Genomic DNA, 19,044 nt, shown 5'->3' on the forward strand with positions numbered 1-19,044 from the left:
AGATCTAGCTCTTAAAAGGACTCTCCGTTGAAACGGGCACCCTCCTACACTGTTGGTGGGAATGCAAACTGGTGCAGCCCCTCTGGAAAACAGTGTGGAGGTTCCTCAGGAAACTAACAATAGAACTCCCCTATGACCCAGCAATAGCACTGCTAGGAATTTACCCAAGGGATACAGAAATGCTGAGGCATAGGAGCACATGTACCCCAATGTTCATAGCAGCACTCTCCACAATCGCTAGAACATGGAAAGAGCCTAAGTGTCCATCAACGGACGAATGGATCAAGAAGATGTGGTTTATCTATACCATGGAATACTACATGGCAATGAGAAACAATGGAATCTGGCCATGCGTAGCAACATGGATGGACCTTGAGGGTGTTATGCTGAGCAAAATAAGTCAGGCAGAGAAGGACAAATATCATATGTTTGCACGTATAGGAGGATTAGGAGGAACTTGACGGAGGAACAAGGGGGAGAAGAAGGGCGGAAATGGTGGGGGAAAGGGAGAGAGGCAAACCATGAGAGACTCTTGAATGCTGAGAAACAAACTGAGGACTGATGGATGTCGGGGGAGGGGGCAGATGGGCATGGAGGAGGGCACTTGTGGGGATGAGGACTGGGTGTTATATGGAAACCAACTTGACAATAAACTATTTGTAAAAAAAATAAATAAATAAAAATAAATAAAATAAAAAAAAAAGACTCTCCGTTGATGGGAAAACTGAGCTGGGAGAAGAATGATAAAAGAGAGACGAAGGAGGTACCCGTTCAGGAAACTTGCCAGGGTCCTATTCCAGCTGCTTTTGAAGGGTGAGTAGTCTTTTAGCGGTTAGTAGGATACAGGAAGAAAACTGCTAGGAGTACGAGTGAGTGAAAAGCCTCTGGAAAGTGAACGTGTTTGATATGGTGTGGTTTAGGAGTGGCCACAGTGGAGAGAGAGGGAAGATGGAGTATTTGCCAGTTTACTCTTAAACTCTGTTGTAGATGCTGAACTATTTTAAAATAGCTCTACCAGAGCATTCTCTTTCTCTGCTTCTCAGTCTTTTTCGTGGCTCTTTTTGTTCCGTATGTATCTTAAGGGCTGATGATCTAAAAAATTCTGTTCCAGGGGTGCCTAGGTGGCTCAGTGGGTTAAGCGTCTAACTTCTGCTCAGGTCATGATCTCACCGGTAGGGTCATGAACTCTCCATTGGTGAGTTCCAGCCCTGCATTGGGCTCTGTGCATACAGCTCAGAGCCTGGAGCCTGCTTTATATTCTGTGCCTTCCTCGCTCTCTCTGCCCCTCTCCCTCTCGCGTTCTGCCTGTCCTCTCTCTCTCTCTTTCTCTCAAAAATAAATAAACATTAAAAAAAAATCTCTCCAGTGTCTTTCCCTTTACCCCACCCTCTCATCTATATCATGACTTTTAATTTATTTTTATAGAAGAACAGCTTCTAGAGTATGAATAAGGATGGGTGTGGTCATCTCCAGGCTTGGGCATACAACTGCTTACTAGAAATCTGTCTTCATTCATCATCTTTTCTCCTTAAATGAACTCTTCCTTCCGTCTTTCTGTGGCCCCACCATGACTACTTGCCCCAGCCAGAAACCTGGAAATCACAACTTCTCCCTGTCCCTTAGGACCTGCATCCAATCTGGCACCAAACTCAAAATACCTCTCACATCTTTTGTCCCCATGCTCTGTTCCCCTAGACCCCCACCCCTAACTGCTGCTGCCTTAGTTTAGGATCTCACTGTGTCTTACAGGGTTTCTGAAAAGCCCCCTATCTGATGTCTTTGTTGTCAGGCCCCTGAATATAATGCATTTGCAACTAATACCCCCTTAATGATCTTTCTGATCGACAGAGAGATCTACATGAATTCATACCATTTCCTTTCACCTTTTATAGTTTTTGAATGCTGTGGATTATAATGAAATAAATGTCATTCGACTATTTAAAAATCTTCAAGGGCTGAGACAGGAATAAAATCTAGACACTAGCTGGGTCAGTCAGGTTCATGCATAATATGGTTCTTACTTATCTCTACATCCTTATGATTTGCTGTTCCACTACACAAATCTCATTCCAACCTTATAGAACATTTTCTTAAAAGGACCATTCTCTTTTTTGATTCCAGGCATTTGTATGTGATAGAACTTCTGCTTGGAATGTACAAGCATTTTATTTTATTTTTTTTTTAGTGAAAGAAAGCTTTTAACAGAGAGTTAATGTTCTTTTCCCAGTTGTAAATATATTGTCTGTCTTCTGGGAAGAAACATTTTCCTTCTTGTAGTACCTTGCTAGTTTGCTAATTTCCAGTCTGGCATGTAAGGAGGTTGAAAATTGTCACTCCATCCTAACAAAAAGTAAAAAGCTGAACAAACTGAGAAATCAAAAACTCTTCTTAGATCTGCCAGAGAATTAAGATCAGGGAGCAAACCAATAACCCTAGAATTGGAAAGTCAAATGGGTACAGAGAATCACAACTCACGGGAGGAGAAACCCACCTTTGGGGGAACCAGTATTGGTTTTGGAAAATGTGAAGTGTAATTGATGAATTTCTAGAGGCTTAGTGTGGATTAAGTCTGGGAGTTAACTCCAGAGAGATCTAGTCATAGGGGTGTCCTCACACTTTTGTGACTTCAGGGAGTATGTAGGACTTGGCCTATAAATAGGTTTTAGTTACTCGAGTTGAAATGGGGTCTTGGGCAAGCTGTTCCGTGTGGAGGATGGAAAGAAAGTTTTCTTTTGGTTCCTATCTTGAACCAAATGGAAGTGAAAACACAACAAAACTTGTGGTATATAGTGAAAGCAGTGCTAATAGGAATAGCAGTGCTAATTTATCGCTTTGCATATATTGGAAAAGAAGAAAGATTTGAAACTAATCATTAAGATTCAACATTAGGAAAGTAAGAAAAGAAGAACATAAAATCCAAAGTAAGCAGGAGAAAAATAATAACATTTAGAGTAGAACTTGATGAAATTGAAAACAGGAATCAATTGAGAAACTCAACAAAACCAAGAGCTGATTCTTTGAATAGATCAGTGAAATTGATAAGCCTTTCAACAGGCTAATTAAGAATAAAAGGAGCACAAATTACTAACATCAGGACTTGAAAAGGGACATCACTACAGATCCCATGGACATCCAAAGGGAAATAAAATAAAATATTGAATTAGCTAGGACTTCCAGTAGATGTTGAAAAGGAATGGTGAGAGGACATCCTTGCCTTGTGCCTGATCTGTGATACAATAATACTGTGAACAGTAATACTGTGAACAAATGTATATGCCAACAAAATTGATAACCTAGATAAAATGAAAAATTCTTTGAAAGACTCAATCTGTTTAAAACTCAGAAAAGAAAACTAACCCATTTGAATAGGCTTATATCTATTAAAGAAATTGAATCAGTAATTAATAACCTTCTAAAACAGAAAGCACAAGGCTCAGATGGGTTCACTGGTGAATTCTACCAACTGTTTAAGGAAGAAAATATGCCATTTATCTACAGTTTCTTCAAGAAGACAGAGGCAGAGGAAGATGGATATTTACTAATTAATTCTTTGAAGCCAGCATTACCGTAATACCAAATTTAGACAAAGCCATTACAAGAAAAGAAAACTACAGACCAATATCTCTCATAAACCTAGGTGCAGAAGTCTTTAACAAAATGATATCAAATTGAATCCAACAACTTATACAAAGAGTTATATGGCATGACCACATGGGATATACAAGGCTGGCTCAACATTTGAAAATCAGTTAACGTTATCTGTCATCAACAGGCTAATGAAGAAATACAACGATCATAACAATAGATGTAGAAAAAGCATCTGAAAAAATCTAACACCTATTCATGGTAAAAACTTTTAGGAAACTAGGAATAGAAAAGAACTTCCTCAACTTGATAAAGACCATTTACAACAAATATACAAGTAACAACATACTTAATAAAGATAAACTAGAAGCTTTCTTGCTAAGATCAGGCACAAGGCAAGGATGTTCTCTCACCATTCCTTTTCAACATCTACTGGAAGTCCTAGCTAATTCAAGAAGACAAGAAAATGAAATAAAAGGTATAGTTATTGACAAGGAAGAAATAAAACTGTCTTTGTTTACAAATGACATGATTGCCTATGTAGAAAATCTGAAAGAATCCACATAAAGCTCCTAAAACTGATAAGTGATTATAGCAGGTTTGTAGGATACAAGGTAATATGCAAAAGTCAATTACTTTCCTATATGCCAGCAATGAACAAGTGAAATTCGAAATTAAAAACAATACCATTTATATTAGCTTGTAGAAAAAAATGAAATACTGAAGTGTAAACATAACAAAATATGTACAATATTTATATGGGGAAAACTGTAAAACTGATTAAAGAAATCAAACAAGAATGAAAGAAATGAAGAGAGATTCCATGTTTATGGATAGAAAGACTCAATATTGTCAATATGTCTGTTCTTTCCTACTTGATCTATAGATTCAACACAATCCCACTCAAAATTCCAGCAAGTTATTTTGTAGATATCAAGAAACTGACTCTAAAGTTTATATGGAGAGGCTAGAGACCCAGAATAAGTCAACAGAGTATTGAAGGAGAAGAGCAAAGTTGTAGATCTCCCACTACCCAACTTCAATATTTACTGTAATGCTATAATAATTGAGACAGTGTGCTATCAGCAAAAATAAATAGATCAATAAAACAGAGTAGAGAGTCCCGAAATAGACCCACATAAATATAGTGACTGGTTTTTGACAACATAGCAAAAAACATTTGCAATATACAGTACACAATGCAGGAAATAGTCTTTTCAAAAATGATTCCAGAACAACTGGAAATATACATGCAAAAACTTAACCTAGATACACACCTTTATTCTTCACAGAAATTAACTCAAAATAGACCATAGATGTGAATGTAAATAAAAAACTATGAAAGTCCTACAAGGTAACATAGGAGAAAATCTGGATGACCTTATGTATGGCGATGATATTTAAATATAATACCAAAGGTATGATCCATAAAGGAAATAGTTGAAAAGCTGGACATCATGAAAATAAACTTATATTCTGTGAAAGACACTGTCAAGAGAATATGATAGGCCACAGACTGGGAGCAAATATTTGCAAGGCATATTTGTAAAGGATGTTTTTCCAAAATATACAAAGAGCTCTTACAACTCATCAATAAAAAAAAACCTAACAACTCAATTGAAAAATGGGCAAAAGATTTGAACAATTTCCCCATCGTAGAAGATGTATGTATGACAATGAAGTATGAAGAAGTATTCAACATATGTTATTAGGGGATTGCAAATCAAGACAGGAAGATACTACTGCATACCTGTTCAAATGGCCAAAATACAAGACAGAATACCAAATGCAACAGGAACTCTCATTCATTGTTGGTAGGAATGCAAAATGATATTGCCACTTTGGAAGGTAGTCTGACAGTTTCTTACAAAACAACATATTCTTACCATACTATCCAGCAATCATGTTCCTTGATATTTACCAAAATAAGTTGAAACCTTAAGTTTGTACAAATTGTATAGCAGTTCTATTCATAATTGCCAAAACTTTCACATGGATATTTATAGCTTTCTTCATAATTGCCAAAACTTAGAAGCAACCAAATATTCTTTTGTAAGTGAATGGTTGAATACTCTGTGGTTCATCTGGACAATATAATATTGTCGAATGGTGAAAAGAAATGGGCTATCAAGCCCTGAAAAGACGTGGAGGAATCTTAAATGCATATTACTAAATGAAAGAAGCCAATCTGAAAAGGCAACATACTGTATGACTCCAACAATATAACATTCTGAAACAGACAAAACTATGGATATAGTTTAAAAAAATCAGTAGTTCCTAGGGATGGGGGGGAGAGAGGGATGAATAGGTGGAACAGAGAAGATTTTTAAGATAGCGAAATTACTCTGTATGATACAGCGAAATTACTGCATGTAATGGTAGATACATGTCATCATACATTTATCAAAACCCATAGAGGGGCACCCGGGTGGCTCAGTCGGTTAAGTATCCGACTTCGGCTCAGGTCATGATCTCACAGTTTGTGGGTTCGAGCCCTGCGTCGGGCTCTGTGCTGACAGCTAGCTCAGAGCTAAAAGTGGTTTCAGGTCCTCTTGATAATACTGTGACCTAACCCAATGTCTTTTATATAAATTCCTTATCATTTTAAATTAGCCAGGATTGGTTTCTGTGGTTTGCTAATGAAATCACACAAAAACAGTACCTGGAATTTTTCAGGAAAACAGACCATCAGTGGGTTAATCTGGGGTTAATTATCTGACCTGGTTGAAGCTTAAAGCAGTGAAAATTCAGTTGACTCTAATGAGCAGAGTGTCTCTAGGTATGTAGGGATGGAACAGTTAATTTAAAAAAATCAACTCTGATTTTCTGGAATGAAGTAAGTATTGGAGGCAAAGCCTCAGGGACTACACGGGTTTTGCCAGAGAAGCATATCAAAGTGCACAATTCATTCAAAGCTGAAGGGGGTAGATGGTTCCTTCTAAAAGCACTGGATGGTTTAATGAAAGAGAATGGTAAATTCTGTTGCTCAATGATGTCAGGGCTTTAGTTTAGCTGCTCTGTTATTTTCTTGTTTTCCCCATCATGGTTTTAAGATGGCTGCTACAATCCAGCCTCTCATGTCTGTATATGACAGTATCCAAAGGCAGGAAGGGAAATGTCTTCACTTTACCCTCCTTTTTTAAAAAAATCAAAGGAGAAACCACTCCCCAAGGCCCTCTAATGGACTTTCCCTTATGTCTCACTAGAACAGAGTCCTATGTCTTTCCTAAATCAGTCACTAGCAAAGGAAAATGGGATTAGACCCTTCATAGTTTAACTCCTGGGGCTGAGGGAGACTCCCACCTTCCCTGAGCTCAGTATTGCCTGTTTCTCGAAAGAACTGAGAATTTTAGAGCAAAGTCATGCTCTCTTCAGTCCTGCTTATGATGGAAAATGCCTAACTAGGAGATGCTAGGTGATCATGCTGTCTGAATTTCTCACCACGAACTGGTTATTATTGGATCTATAGGATTACAAGGTTGGACACGCTCAGGAAGATAGCATTGTAAAGAAGACATGTATATATAGGACTGGACCCAAACAGATCCCGAGCATTTGACTCACACTCCTTCTGCACTTCCACCCCTGTATAATCAGTTTATAGAGGAGGAAGAGAATTTCAGCTTGGTTTACAATACTCTGCAGAATGTTCTGGCAGTTGGTAGAGGTTGATTTGGGAAATCTTGCAGGAGTACAGAGCTTCAAACATTATATCTCTTTGAGTCCTCTTTGTCAAGAATGAAATGGCCTGAGATGTGGATCTACATTGATTGATAGGCAGTAATTAATTATTTGGTCAGATGGTCAGGGACTTTGAAGGAATGAGGTTGGTAATAAGGAAGCCTGGAAAAGAGACATGTGGCTGGCCCTTTTATATGGGGCACTGTATGTGAGAAAATTTATGCTCCCTGTGAATCTCACCAAAAGGTCTGATTTTGGACGCAATTGTCAATGACCAGGTAGACAAGGTGACCCAGCCTGGGGATATTGTTCAGCAAGTCCCCCAGGTGCTTGCTCAGTGGGCTTATAAATGTAGTGCCCATAGAGGGCATAGCCCAACAGCATAATCATTCCTGACCGAATGTGTTCTGGCTCTGCCACTGCTGAATGTTCAGATTGATAGCAACTCCCAACAACCCTGGGTCCCCAATATGGTATAATGGTTAAAGGGGACTAGACAGCCATTCTGTGACAGGTTGATTACAGTGGGTTCCTTTCATCATGCAGGAAGCAGAAATTTGTTCTCAATGGGATCAATTTTATCTTGTTATTCTGGATCCATAATTGTTTTCCCTATCACCTGTTTTTCTACTTGTGCCCTCATCCATGTATTTATTAATGTAAACGAAGCATAGATTCAGGCTCTCAGCATAAAAAAGTAAATATAACAAAGGCATAGGCTTTTAATTACTCCATTATTGTGGAATAATTAACAAATTATTGTTAATAATTCCACATTGTGCATGTGGGAGAAAAGGAACGTGCTAAGGAGTCTATTTTAATTTGGCAGAAAAACTAGAAGACTGCTTAGAAACATCAATTACAAATTATTACCAGGTCAAAATCTTGGCTATAAGATTATCAGAATTGCAATTCCTCTTGGAGGTTATTTTCACAAGACAAGGCAACATTTTAAAAGTTTTTTTAATGTTTATTTATTTTTGAGCGAGAGAGAGAGGCAGAGACAGAGACAGAGGCAGAGCACAAGTGGGGAAAAGGGCAGAGAGAGGAAGACACAGAATCCAAAGCAGGCTCCAGGCTCCCAGCTGTTAGCACAGAGCCTGACACAGGGCTCCAACTCACGAACCATGAGATCATGACCTGAGCCAAAATCAGACGCTTAACCAACTGAGCCACTTAGACGCCCCTAAAGTCTTTGGAGTCTTACAAGACATTTTAGTTCAAATAATATTAAATTAACTGAGAATGGGTTTCTTTTTAACAAAACCAGAAGACATTCTAGTAAGAGTTGTGGATATTCACACATATCTCCATATTGATGAGGAGAACCCACAGATATTCTTGGAAACTTTTAAAATTTATTATTTTTTCAGAGAAAATAGACTTAAAATTTTTTAAATTCCAGTGTAGTTAACATACAATGTTGTATTAGTTTTAAGTGTACAGTATAGTGGTTCAACACCTCCATATATTACTCAGTATTCATCAAGATAAGTGTACTCTTAATCCCCTTCACCTATTTCACCCTTCTCACCCCCCCCCCCATAATCACCTGTTTCTTCTCTGTAGTTAAGAGTCAGTTTTTAGGTCTCTTTTGGAAAACTTTTTAATTTAATACCTTATCAAATCAGGGGTTTAAAAGTAGCTTATGATAGAGAATTTTATTTTATTTTATTTTTTTCATATCTGTAATCAGACCCCTTTGGTTAATTATAAACATTTTTATTTTTTTTAAATTTAATTAATTCATTAATTCTATTTTTTTTTAAATTAGTGTTTTTGTATTCTTTTTTTTTTTTTTACAAATAGTTTATTGTCAAATTAGTTTCCACATAACACCCAGTGCTCATTCCCACAAGTGCCCTCCTCCATGCCCATCCCCCCTCCCCCCCACATCCATAGTCTTCAGTTTTTGTCAGCATTCAAGAGTCTCTCATGGTTTGTCTCTCTCCCTCTCCCCCACCATTTCCGCCCTTCTTCTCCCCCTTGTTCCTCCGTCAAGTTCCTCCTAATCCTCCTATACGTGCAAACATATGATATTTGTCCTTCTCTGCCTGACTTATTTCGCTCAGCATAACACCCTCAAGGTCCATCCATGTTGCTACACATGGCCAGATTTCATTGTTTCTCATTGCCATGTAGTATTCCATGGTATAGATAAACCACATCTTCTTGATCCATTCATCTGTTGATGGACACTTAGGCTCTTTCCATGTTTTAGCTATTGTGGAGAGTGCTGCTATGAACATTGGGGTACATGTGCTCCTATGCCTCAGCATTTCTGTATCCCTTGGGTAAATTCCTAGCAGTGCTATTGCTGGGTCATAAGGGAGTTCTATTGTTAGTTTCCTGAGGAACCTCCACACTGTTTTCCAGAGGGGCTGTACCAGTTTACATTCCCACCAACAGTGTAGGAGGGTGCCCGTTTCTCCACATCCTCGCCAGCATCTAGAGTTCTCTGATTTGCTCATTTTAGCCACTCTGACTGGCGTGAGGTGGTATCTCAGTGTGGTTTTGATTTGTATTTCCCTGATGAGGAGGGATGCTGAGCATCGTTTCATGTGTCTGTTGGCCATCTGGATGTCCTCTTTGGAGAAGTGTCTGTTCATGTCTTCTGCCCATTTCTTCACTGGGTTGTTTGTTTTTCGGGCGTGTAGTTTGGTGAGTTCCTTATAGATTCTGGATATTAACCCTTTATCTGATATGTCATTTGCAACTATCTTTTCCCATTCCGTTGGTTGCCTATTAATTTTCTGGGTTGTTTCCTTGGCTGTGCAGAAGCTTTTAATCTTGATGAGGTCCCAACAGTTTATTTTTGCTCTTGATTCCCTTGCTTTTGGGGATGTGTCAAGTAAGAAGTTGCTGCGGTGGAGGTCAAGGAGGTTGTTTCCTGCTTTCTCCTCTAGGGTGTTGATAGTTTCCTGTCTCACGTTCAGGTCCTTTATCCATTTTGAGTTGATTTTTGTGCATGGTGTGAGAAAATGATCTAGTTTCATTCTTCTGCATGTTGCTGTCCAGTTCTCCCAACACCATCTGTTAAAAAGGCTGTCTTTTTTCCATTGGATATTCTTTCCTGCTTTGTCAAAGATCAGTTGGCTGTATACTTTTGGGTCCACTTCTGAGTTCTCAATTCTGTTCCATTGGTCTATGTGTCTGTTTTTGTGCCAATACCATACTGTCTTGAGGATGACAGCTTTGTAGTAGAGGCTGAAGTCTGGGATGGTGATACCTCCCGTTTTGGTTTTATTTTTCAGTATTACTTTGGCTATTCGGGGTCTTTTGTGGTTCCATACAAATTTTTGGATAGTTTGTTCTAGTTTTGAGAAGTATGCTGGTGCAATTTTGATTGGAATTGCATTGAATGTGTAGAGTGCTTTAGGTAGTAATGACATCTTAACTATATTTATTCTTCCTATCCATGAGCATGGAATGTTTTTCCATTTCTTTGTGTCTTCTTCAATTTCCTTCATAAGTTTTCTATAGTTTTCATCATACAGATCTCTTGTATCCTTGGTTAGGTTTATTCCGAGGTATTTTATGGTTTTTTGTGCAATTGTGAATGGGATCAGTTTCTTGATTTCTCTTTCTGTTGCTTCATTATTGGTGTATAAAAATGCAACCGATTTCTGTACGTTGATTTTGTACCCTGCAACTTGGCTGAATTCTTGGATCAGTTCTAGTAGGCTTCTGGTGGAGTCTGTCGGGTTTTCTATGTAGAGTATCATGTCATCTGCGAAGAGTGAAAGTTTGACTTCCTCTTTGCCAATTCTGATGCCTTTGATTTCCTTTTGTTGTCTGATGGCTGATGCTAGGACTTCCAGCACTATGTTAAACAACAGTGGTGAGAGTGGACATCCCTGTCGTGTTCCTGATCTCAGGGGGAAAGCTCTCAGTTTTTCCCCGTTGAGGATGATGTTAGCTGAAGGCTTCTCATAGATGGCTTTGATGATGTTTAAGTAGGTTCCTTCTATCCCAACTTTCTCGAGAGTCTTTATTAAGAAGGGATGCTGTATTTTGTCAAATGCTTTTTCTGCATCTATTGACAGGATCATATGGTTTTTATCTTTTCTTTTATTGATATGATGGATCACATTGATTGATTTGCGAATGTTGAACCAGCCCTGTAACCCAGGAATGAATCCCACTTGATCTTGGTGGATGATTCTTTTGATATGCTGCTGGATTCGATTTGCAAGGATCTTGTTGAGAATTTTTGCATCCGTATTCATCAAGGATATTGGCCTATAGTTCTCTTTTTTTGTTGGATCTCTGTCTGGCTTGGGAATCAGAGTGATGCTGGCTTCATAAAATGAGTCCGGGAGTTTTCCTTCGACTTCTATTTTTTGGAATAGCTTGAGAAGAATTGGGATTAATTCTGTTTTAAATGTCTGGTAGAATTCCCCAGGGAAACCATCAGGTCCAGGGCTCTTATTTGTTGGGAGATTTTTGATCACTGATTCGATTTCTTCACTCGTTATGGGTCTGTTCAGGTTTTCTATTTCTTCCCGTGTGAATTTTGGTAGTGAGTGTGTGTTTAGGAATTTGTCCATTTCTTCTAAGTTGTCCAATTTGTTGGCATATAATTTTTCATAGTATTCCCTGATAATTGCTTGTATTTCTGAGGGGTTGGTTGTAATAAGTCCATTTTCATTCATAATTTTGTCTATTTGGGTGCTCTCTCTTTTCTTTTTGATAAGCCTGGCTAGAGGTTTGTCAATTTTGTTTACTTTTTCAAAAAACCAACTCTTGGTTTCATTGATCTGTTCAATTGTTTCTTTGGTCTCTATGTTGTTTATTTCTGCTCTAATTTTTACTATTTCTCTTCTTCTACTGGGTTTAGGGCGTTCTTGTTGCTCTGCCTCTAGCTCCTTTAGGTGAGCTGTTAGATTTTGGACTTGTGCTTTTTCTAATCTCTTGAAATAGGCCTGGAGAGCAATGTACTTTCCTCTTAGGACTGCCTTGGCCGCATCCCATAGATTTTGAATTGTTGTGTTTTCATTTTCATTTGTTTCCATATATTTTTTAATTTCCTCTCTAATTGCCTGATTGGCCCATTCATTCTTTAGAAGGGTGTTCTTTAACCTCCATGTTTTTGGCGGTTTTCCAGACTTCTTCCTGTAATTGATTTCAAGTTTCAAAGCATTGTGATCTGACAGTGTGCATGGTATGATCTCTATTCTTTTATATTTATTGAGGGCTGCTTTATGTCCCAGTATGTGATCTATCTTGGAGAATGTGCCATGCGCACTTGAGAAGAAAGTAAATTCCCTGGCCTCAGGATGTAAAGTTCTAAATATATCCGTCAGATCCATCTGGTCCAATGTGTCTTTCAAGTCCATTATTTCTTTAGTGATTTTCTGTCTGGTTGACCTATCCATTGCTGTAAGCGGAGTATTAAAGTCCCCTGCTATTAGCACATTCTTATCTATAAGCTTGTTTCTGTTTGTGATTAATTGTTTTAGATATTTAGGTGCTCCCATATTCGGTGCGTAGACATTTATGATTGTTAGTTCTTCCTGATGGATGGACCCTGTAATTATTATGTAGTGCCCTTCTTCATCTCTTGTGATTGTCTTTAATTTAAAGTCCAGTTTGTCTGATATAAGTATCGCTACTCCGGCTTTCTTTTGATTTCCTGTAGCATGATATATATTTCTCCATCCCCTTACTTTTAATCTGAAGGTATCTTCCCGTCTAAAATGAGTTTCTTGTAGACAGCATATTGATGGATTTTGTTTTTTAATCCATTCTGCTACCCTATGTCTTTTGATTGGAGCATTCAGCCCATTTACATTCAGTGTTATTATTGAAATATGTGGGTTTAGAGTCTTTGTATCTTTTGTAGGGTTCATGTTTGTGGTGGTGTCTCTGGTATCTTTGTTCCTTGCAACCTTTCCTTCAGAGCATCCCCCTCAGGATTTCTTGTAGGGCTGGCTTCGTGGTGACAAATTCTTTCAATTTCTGTTTATTTGGAAAGGTTTTTATCTCTCCTTCTATTTTGAATGACAGGCTTGCTGGATAGAGGATTCTTGGCTGCATATTTTTACTGTTCATCACATTGAAGATTTCCTGCCATTCCTTTCTAGCCTGCCAAGTTTCAGTAGATAGGTCTGTCACCACTCTGATAGGTTTCCCTTTGTATGTTAGGGCCCTTTTCTCCCTAGCTGCTTTCAAAATTCTCTCTTTGTCCTTGTATTTGGCCATTTTCACTATGATATGTCGTGCAGAAGATCGATTCAGGTTACGTCTGAGGGGAGTCCTCTGAGCCTCTTGTACTTCCACATTTACTTCCTTCCCCAGGTCGGGGAAGTTCTCTGCTATAATTTGTTCCAGGACTCCTTCAGCACCTTTCCCTCTCTCTTCCTCTTCTGGGATTCCTATGATACGGATATTGTTGCGTTTGACCGTATCGCTGAGCTCTCGAATTCTTCTTTCCTGTTCCTGGATCAGTTTGTCTCTTTTTTTGTCAGCTTCTTGTTTTTCTATAATGGTGTCTTCTAAATCACTTATTCTCCTTTCTGCCTCTTCAATCCGTGCATTGGAGGCCTCTAATTTATTATGGATCTCATTTATCGCATTTTTTAATTCTTCATGCCTATTTTTATTTTCCATTCTGTCTGTAGCCATAGTTTCTTTGATGTCCCCTATGTTTTTTTTCAAGCCCAGCTATTAATTTTACCATTATTATTCTAAAATCTTGTTCAGTTATGCTGCTGATATCTGTTTTGAGCAGTTCACTAGCTGTCATTTCTTCTTGGAGTTTCTTTGGAGGAGAGCTCTTTCGTTTCGTCATTTTAGTTAGCTTTCCGGCTCTTGTTGGTTTTAAAGACCTCTTATGCTCTCTGTATCTATGAGTGCTGCTATATCCAAGAAGACTCTTTGAATGTCCAGGGCCTATCCTTTCAGAGTGTTTTTTAAATGGTATCTCTTGGTCTCTCTTGTTGGGACCTTAGTTATTTTATTTTCCTATTCGTAGTGATATTTGGGACTCTCCACCTTGTGTACTCTGGCTTATTTCTTGAGGTAGCCCTAGAAAAGAAAACAGACAGACAAACACACAGGGAGCAGCAGCACACAAACGCACAGGCTAATTCAACTAACATGCAAAGCGAGAGGGAAAACGAAAAAGTTAAGCGAAAAGACGGAGGAGGGAGGGCGAATAATAGGGAGTATAGAATACATAAAAGGGTCAAAAAGGAGAAAAGAAAAGGAAAAAAGAAGAAAACCGATGGACAAAGAACGGTTTAAAGCATATAACCGGATTTCCTAGCTACAGTTAAATAGCTGTGTGTATGCAGTGCTGGTTGAAGAGCATAGAGAAAGAAAGAGAAGACAGGGCGGGGCTGAGGGAAAATTGGAAATAGAATGAACAGGCAGAAGGGATAAGAAGATTTTTTCAAAGAGCTAAAGGGTAGAATATGGTTGGATAGGTGAGAGAAAGATGCTGGAATTATCCAGAGAAACTATATAGCCTAATTACTCCTGAGAGAAAGATATGAAAATGTCGGTAGGTGTAGAATTTACATGTACAGAATGGACTAGTTGTGATTGTTTAAGCAAGCTGGCGACCAGAATTAATCAGGTCAGTGTTCTGGGGAAAAAAGAGAGAAATGAGAAAGAAGAAGAAAAAAAGAAAGAGAAAAAAAAAGAAAGAGGAAAAAAAGAAAAAAAGAAAAGAAAAAAGGGGAAAAAAAAAGAAAAGAAAAAAAAGAAAAAAAAAGGGAGGAGGGCACCTCTCAGGCAGGGATGGGCGTGGCGTGATCCAGTGCCTCAGGCGGGAGCTCTGCCTCGGCGGTTGTGGGGAGGAGAGTGGCGGCCCTCCAGTCCCTTCTTGAACCAAGTGCTGCATCTCGCTTTTTTGGGCGTGTAAACTCCCCGTACCGGGGGCATAGCCGAAGTTGGTTGCACTCTTCAACCCAGGCCAGTTCCAATCTCCAAATCCCAGTCCGCGCCCCGCTGAAATTGCTTTGGATACAGCTTCCCAGGCAACCCCCTTGGGGCAATTCCAGGCCCCCTGCTGAGCTCTGGGGGCGGAGTCAGAATTGCCGCTTCCTTCTCTGGGTCGGGCTGGCGCGCATGCGCGGGATCTTGCCTGCCGGGTGCGCTGAGCCCGCTGGTGTGAGGAAACCCAGGTCCCTCTGTGGATTGTCAGCTGAAACACGAACTCACAGGCAAATTTCCCAGTTTTTAGCTCTTTGCCTTCCCTCTCGAGTCCCAGCCAGCCAGGAGCGCGGACGCCCGGTGTCCGCGCGGCTCTTTCAAGGCGCCCAGCTGCCCGGGAGCCACAATGGCGGCAGGCGCGCCACCACTCTGAAGTCCAGCCGCCAGGAGTCAGCACAAAGAAGCAGTTTGTGTGCTCAGCCCCCCCCCCCCCCCCCCCCGCCCCGCCGGGACCAGTTGGCGCGAGGGGACCTGGCGTGCAGGTATTTGGAAAGTACGGTCTTTCTATGCCCCAAGCGGAGGTTTTTCTGTTTTGGACTCTCTCCTTTTCCCCTCTCACTCCCCGTAGAGGGTAGAGGGGAATTGCCTCCCACCCTGGAGTCTCGGATCCCGGCCCGATTTTATCTTCCCTGGTTCGCACTCACGTTAGAAGGCTTTCTCTGTGGATTCTGCGTCCTTTTTCTCCCAATCTCTCAGGTTTTGTAAGGTTTCCAATGGCTTCAGATCTTTTCGGTGTGATGTATGGGCTCAAGTGCAAGTACGGAGCTCCTTACTTCTCTGCCATCTTGCCCCTCCCTAATTCATTAATTTTAAAATAGTTTATTGTCAAGTTGGTTTCCATATGACACCCAGTGCTCATTCCCACAAGTGCCCTCCCCCATGCCCATCACCCCCTTCCCCTCACCCTCACCCCCATCAGCCCTCAGTTTGTTCTCAGCATTCAAGAGTCTCTCATGGTTTGCCTCCCTCCCTGTCCCCAACTATTTTCCCCTTCTCCTCCCCCATGGTCCTCCATTAGGTTCCTCCTAATCAACCTGTATGTGCAAGCATATGGTATCTGTCCTCTGCCTGACTTATTTCGCTCAGCATAACACCCTCTAGTTCCATCTACGTTGCTACACATGGCCAGATTTCATTGTTTCTCATTGCCATGTAGTATTCCATGGTATAGATAAACCACAGCTTCTTGATCCATTCATCAGTTGATGGACACTTAGGTTCTTTCCATGTTGTAGCTATTGTTGAGAGTGCTGCTATGATAGTTGGGGTACATGTGCCCCTATGCATCAGCACTTCTGTATCCTTTGGGTAAATTCCTAGCAGTGTTATTGCTGGTCATATGAGAGTTCCTCACAAATTGTCAATTTTTTGAGGAACATCCATACTGTTTTCCAGAGGGGTTGCACCAGTTTACATTCCCACCAACAGTGTAGGAGGATGCCCATTTCTCCACATTCTCGCCAGCATCTAGAGTCTCCTGATTCGTTCATTTTAGCCACTCTGACTGGCTTGAGGTGGTATCTCAGTGTGGTTTTGATTTGTATTTCCCTGATGAGGAGGGATGCTGAGCATCGTTTCATGTGTCTGTTGGCCATCTGGATGTCCCCTTTGGAGAAGTGTCTGTTCATGTCTTCTGCCCATTTCTTCACTGGGTTGTTTGTTTTTTGGGTGTGGAGTTTGGTGAGTTCCTTATAGATTTTGGATACTAGCCCTTTATCTGATATGTCATTTGCAACTATCTTTTCCCATTCCATCGGTTGCCTATTAGTTTTATGGATTGTTTCCTTTGCCATGCAGAAGCTTTTAATCTTGATGAGGTCCCAATAGTTCAATTTTGCTCTTGATTCCCTTGCCTTTGGGGATGTGTCAAGTAAGAAATTGATGTGGTTGAGGTCAAGGAGGTTGTTTCCTGCTTTCTCTTCTAGGGTTTTGATGGTTTCCTGTCTCCCATTCAGGTCCTTTATCTATTTTGAGTTTATTTTTGTGTATGGTGTGAGAAAATGATCTAGTTTCATTCTTCTGCATGTTGTTGTCCAGTTCTCCCAGCACCATCTGTTAAAGAGGCTGTCTTTTTTCCATTGGATTCTCTTTCCCACTTTGTCAAAGATTAGTTGGCCATACCTTTGTGGGTCCAGTTCTGAGGTCTCTATTCTATTCCATTGGTCTATGTGTCTGTTTTTGTGCCATAAACGTTTTTATTTTTAAGGTCAGGTTCTCAGGTTCTCAAATTTTATTAGCTACATTATAAGTAGGTCTATAAACAAGTTTATTGCCAGGAAGGATAAAAAATGTTATTAGCAATAAAATAAAGAGGTTATAGTTTTTCTCCTATATTATTAAATGCCTGTTTACTTCTAATTTCCTTCTAAAAAGACCTTGAAACTTCAGAGAAGACCCATGGTCTATCTTTGGGTTCAAGGGATAGAATAAGAGCATTCTGGGTTAGTAGAATTCCGGAGAGGAAATATTTAGGAATTTTATACAGCTCAATTTTTGTCAATGATGGAGAAGGCCTACTAAAGAATATATAAATACAGCTTGCATTCACTAGTATATTATTCACACTGCATGTGGAATATTGACTTTAAGTATACTTAGAGTTATTAATTAGGAGTAAAGAGGACATGGTGGTAGGGGAGAAAGGGATTATCCCAGCTATCTTCAGTTATCAGAGGGACTAAACTTTCTGATGCTCCAGAGAGCAAAGCTAGGGAGGCAGATCTTAGCTTTAACCATAAAGAAAAAATTGGCTTGTGAGGGTGTTCAACCTAGCGTTCACTGACCACCCTTTGAGGTATAATTTAAAAAATGATTTGATTATTTAATATGGAATTCAGAAAATATATGTCATACTTGACCCAACTTTTAATATGAAAAGATTTACAATTTCAGAATTTGAAAAACAGGACAATGTACACCTCTGTTTTTCACCTAGATGTACCAATTAACACTTTTTTGTCACATTTCCTTTCTCTCTTTCTTAACACACATACTTTTTGATGAACCATTTCAAAGAAAGTTGCAAATCTTGTGAAATTTACCCCTTAATTCTTCAGGAAGTATCTCCTAATAGGGTTACTCCCCTACCTGTTATTATCCATCCTTAAAATCATGTTCACCTTGAAGGTTCTATGAGCCTTCAAGATTTTTTCTCCTTTGCTTATTAAGCTTCTCATAAACAAGTGAGAAAAATAGTGTGTCTTTTCCCTGTAACACAGGATTTATTCAATGAGGTTAATGAATTCTACTCTGCCTACCTCATAGGGCACATTGCTGGACACCCTGCTATCTGCAAGTCACTCAAAGAATATGAAAAATGGCCTTGCCCTCAAGAATTTATGGCCCAGTGAAAATTCTGGAGAATCATATGGAATAATGCACATGAAAGTACTTTTTAAATGTCAACCATTTTATAAATGAAGGTAGTTAACCCTCTCCCTGAATTCTTTTTCTCCAAGAAAATGGGATCTGGAAGATGGAAAAAGTGTTTAAAATTAAACGCCAGAGGGCGCTGTAGTAGCATTTAGGAAACAATGACAGCCTAAGATGCTTGAAGAAGACAGTGTATTTTGTCAGAAGAATATACTGTGATTGTATTGCCTTCCAAATTCAAGTATTGTTCACCTTATTAACTGACATTCTTAAAGATTTGTAATAATTTCAGGCCACCCAAAAACATTTAAGAATTTAGACCTGAATATCTTAGTATGTTGGAGAATCTAAACCTTTAAAATAATTTTTCCCCTTTTGGTGTGGTCAAGTTCCATTCCATTTTGTCTGAACGGAAGTCACTTGGCACCCCAGAAAGACTGTAATTTGTGTGGTACCCCTAGTATT

Source organism: Hyaena hyaena, unplaced genomic scaffold (assembly GCF_003009895.1).
Source record: "Hyaena hyaena isolate Hyena2069 unplaced genomic scaffold, ASM300989v1 scaffold_480, whole genome shotgun sequence".
Lineage (NCBI taxonomy): Eukaryota > Metazoa > Chordata > Mammalia > Carnivora > Hyaenidae > Hyaena > Hyaena hyaena.